This window comes from Mus pahari, chromosome 11 (genome assembly GCF_900095145.1).
Source record: "Mus pahari chromosome 11, PAHARI_EIJ_v1.1, whole genome shotgun sequence".
Classification (NCBI taxonomy): Eukaryota; Metazoa; Chordata; class Mammalia; order Rodentia; family Muridae; genus Mus; species Mus pahari.
In genome coordinates, this window is record NC_034600.1 from 36,352,156 (window position 1) to 36,356,811 (window position 4,656).

Here is a 4,656-nt window from a genome sequence, read left to right on the forward strand (position 1 = left end):
CCCCAAAAAACCCTATTTAAAAATGGGGTATAGAGCTAAACAAAGAATTTTCAACTGAGGAATAATGAATGTCTGAGAAGCACCTAAAAAATGTTCAACATCCTTAATCATCAGGGAAATGCAAATCAAAACAACCTAGAGATTCCACCTCATATCTGTCAGAATAGCTAGGATCAAAATTCAGGTGACAACAGATGCTGGCAAGGATGTGGAGGAAGAGGAACACTCCTCCATTGCTGGTGGGATTTTAAGTTTGTACAACCACTGTAGAAATCAGTTTTGTGGTTCCTCAGGAAATTGGACATAGGAGGAACAACAATATGAACTAACCCGTATCTCCTGAGCTCCCTGGGACAAAACCACCAACCAAAGAAAACACATGGTAGGACTCATGGATATAGCTGCACATGTAGTAGAGGAAGGTCTAGTCAGTCATCAATGAGAGGAGAGGCCCTTGGTCCTGTGAAGGTTATATGCCCTAGTATATGGAACACCAGGGCCAGGAAGAGGGAGTGGGTGTGTGGAAGGGATAGGTCATTTTTGGAGGGGAAACTAGGAAAGGGGATAACATTTGGAATATAAAGAAAGAAAATATCTAATGAAATAAGATTAAAATAAAGAAAATCTAATGTAAAAGAAAAGAACTGTAAGGAAAAAAATGAAGGACATATTTTTAAACTGTCCAACTATGAAAACCATCCCTTCAAAGAAGAGGACATCATAATCTAGAAGATGTTTCTATCATTTGGGTATATTAGAAGTAAAAATATTATTAGCAGGGAGATCTAGTATGGACTCTTTTAATTTCTTGGGAAAACACAAAGAAAGCTTGCACAGGGTGGTCTCTAAACTAGAGAAGAAAAATTAGAAGAACAAAAGTCTCATAGTAGTAGCGTCAGTAGCTTCCACAAGATATTGACTTAGCAGGCAACAGAAAAATATAAAAGTTATTTCTAATATGTATAAACTTTTTCATACAGAAGATGTCAATGCAGATATTAGTTTAAAATCAGGAAACAAATGAGATTTTTTGTGAACATTTGAAGTATGTGCTAAATGTCCTGTACATAACTCTTAGACATAGCCACTGTACATGGAGTTCTTCTATGAATACAACAATAGAACTTATAAATAGAATTTATTTATACAGATAAATAAGTTGATCTATGGAGAGGAGCAAAAATGCTACAGCAAAGAAGAAAATGTTACAGCAAATGTTTAGAAAATGAATGCAGCCATTTGTAAAGGGGATTTTGTACATATAGATCAGAAAGCTTTTGTTTGTTTGTTTGGTTTGGTTTGAAGCCCTAATCACCACTAAATATGAAAATTTTGAGGGATCAAGTCGCATGATTGTGCATAATTCTTCAACTTTCCTTAGTGGTCTAGTATTGACATGTAGAAGTAATTGAACTTCAGGTCCATGATAGAGGCAGAGTGTAACTTTCACAGAGGAAGAGGTAGAAAACCAAGTCAAGGTAAAATGTATGGACTTGGAAGGATGACAGCAGCTTGTAGGTTATGGTTGAAAATGCAGGAATTTTGTAATAGTCAGCCTCCACTCATTGTGATCATTAAGTCTCCAGGAAGTCACACTTATAAGGATCTAGATGCATAAGGGTCAAAAGTCCATGGAGATGTTAGATCAAGGTCAAAATTCTGCTGTCTGTGTCTGATTAATTACATGCTATTTAACTGCAGCTTAATGAAAGCAAGAGATAGTATCATAGTCAGGGACCTTGGTTGAGAGAAAATAACAATTTGGTTGCAAAGGGGAATGACAGACCTGAGACAAAAGCTAAAGTGTAGGTTTTTCTTGGAGATGTGGATAGAGCACATTCAGGGGATTCCCACTCCTCCTCAAAAGAATCCCACTTTTTCATATTTGAGGCCTGGCTCATTCTGTATGGCATACAGGCCATATCTCTGACCTCTTCAGGTGGAAAATACTGTCATGATAAGAGGAATAATAAACAACATTGATGAAGTTTGTTCAAGCAAATCCCTTGATACTGTTATATAGATATTACTGATACCTGATCAATGTGAGAATTTTTATTAAAGACACGAATCTATAGCATTCCTTTCATCACAATCTACTGCTATCAAACTTGGTGATTAAGAACTCTCTTTTAGAGGATTTAGTTATTGTTTTTGTAAGTCACTGTGATCACAGAGAAATTCCAGAATAGTCTAGTAGTATCAGGAAAAACATAAATCCAGAATAATGCTATCACAGCTTATATTCCCTAGCCATGCCCACCCAGCAGATAAATTAGTGAATCTAATTAAAATCAGCCAAATGCAATTTACATCAGCTGATCCCCAGCCAATACTGAGATAACTAAGCTATAATAAGACCTGATTCTCATTTTCAAGATACAGAATTTTGATTCGGCCTGATGATATGCAGTAATAACTCTGTTATACAGACAGCATGCAAATAAGCTAACATATAATAAAACATATGTTCTCAAGAATAAACAAATTTGTTTAACCTTGGGTTTGACATGAGAGATTGTAGGAATAAAAGCTTTATGAACACATTCTCATTTGTTGATTCATTGTGTTAATATCTATCCATGGACATCATCATCAAATTATTTATCTGCTGCATTGGAATAGACAAAAAAAACTCATAAAACTAATTGTCAGTATCATAATAAATGTCCAATTTTCCAACACTTTGGAGAGGGGAAGAAATTTATGTTTAAGACCAATTGTTCTACATAATGAGAGGAATGGTATCAGAAAGAAGAAAAAAAAGAAGAGAAGAGTTGAAGGAGGGAGGAAAAGGGGGAAGGGAGAGAAAGAGAGAGTTAAAGAGGGGGGGGAGAAGAAAATATATAAAAGTCAAAGATCTAATCTCATCTTGTGTCTAACAACTATTCTAAACTTGGTTTCTCTAAAGTCCATATTTCCTCCAAATTTAGGAAGAAGGTGAAACATGCCCTGACTTCTCTTTCCTCCATTGGATGCAGTTATTCAGTGCAGCATTTATCAACCTGAGTCAAGTCTTTGTTGTAGAAGTTTCTTGATTCTCCAGCATTGAAATCATTTTCCTTCCATTCCAGGATTCCAAACTGTATTCAGTAATAACAAACTGAGATGACACCTCCTGTTTGAAGTGTTTAACATCATTTCTCCCCTATTCTTCTCCAGGTAACAGCAAGACAGAAATCTTAGATAATTTAGTTAAAGACACAATATTATTTAGATCCCCATGTTCCTACAGGTTGGGACCATGGCGGATGTGTACAAATAATATATTCTAAATAGATCTGCAATAAATAAGAGGCATCATACATTTTGATGACTAAGACACTTGTAGTTCTTCTTCAGCTAGTGTGCTCTAGGGTTCACAATATTATTTAATTATGTCATGGTATCACATTATTTAGTGCATATACTTAAAGATAAAGAAACGCAGAAAGATTGTTATTTGAAGAACCAAATATAGACACTTTGTGGTCAGGGTATACGTCATAATACTTTAGTTTTACTTAATAAGATACTTTTTTACCTCAAAAATGTGGTAGCAGGTAGTTGTGTCTGTATTGGAGATGATTTTTAATTGCGTTATGTTTAGTAATTGCTAGCTACAAAGGCAAGAGTGTTCATATAGCTGCGACTTGACATTAAATAAATGAGTCTATTTAGACTGCTGTAACAAGACTGAGTTGTATAATAGATTTTTCCAGACAAGCAGAAGGGTACTTGCAGCCTTCAGTGATTTTTTTTTTTTTTCAGTCATGTCTGCATGCCAAGTCTGTCGAAGGGGGGATAGCTATGTCCTACTGCTCATTAGTCAAGCTTCATTTTACATTATCTGTGTCATGCCTGGGGAGTATGCAGTTAAGTAAGCAGAGTCAAGGGAAGCAGGTTGCTGCTCAGTCTCTTACGAGCCAGTACTTCCTCTTTACTACACCACATGCCTTTCAACAGCCAGACTTTTATGTAATTCCATAAGCACAGGCTGGCTCTCTCCCTAATTACTTAACTTAGCACATCCTGAACTTGTCAGTGCTATTTATTGCCTTAAATATTTACTGAGAAAGTAAATGAAAAAAAGAATAGGTGAGAAGGTCTATTTAGACCTTTGGAGAATAAGAATCTCTTCAGAAGAGTGGTTGGATGTGAAGGCATAGGCTACCTATTGGAATTTGACATCTATAGTTATGTAATGAAGGTTAACAGCCAGAGGAAAAAGGAAGAGAAGGACAGAGAAAAAGAAGAAAGCAAATGAAGATAGCCCTACATTGTATAAAATGAATCCAGTGTGGCCAGAGATATGCTTGGTTCATATATTTATTTAGCTCATGTTTTGAGCTTTAATCAGAGAAGCAATGATTCTCCCCAGAACTGACAGAATTGTTGTGAGATTTACTAACTGAAGGGAAACAAGGAGATTCACATTCTAGTTTCCTTAAACATCACAGCAATTGATGGGGCAATGTAAAATGTGCTTGAGAATTCTGCACTAAACCCATCTGGTCCTGGGCTTTTTTAAGCTGGGAGACTATTAATGACAGCTTCTATTTCTTTAGGTGATATAGGACTGTTTAGGTCATTAATCTGTTCCTGATTTAACTTTGGAACCTGGTATCTGTCTAGGAAAAAAGCCCAGGACCAGATGGGTTTAGTGCAGAATTCTAT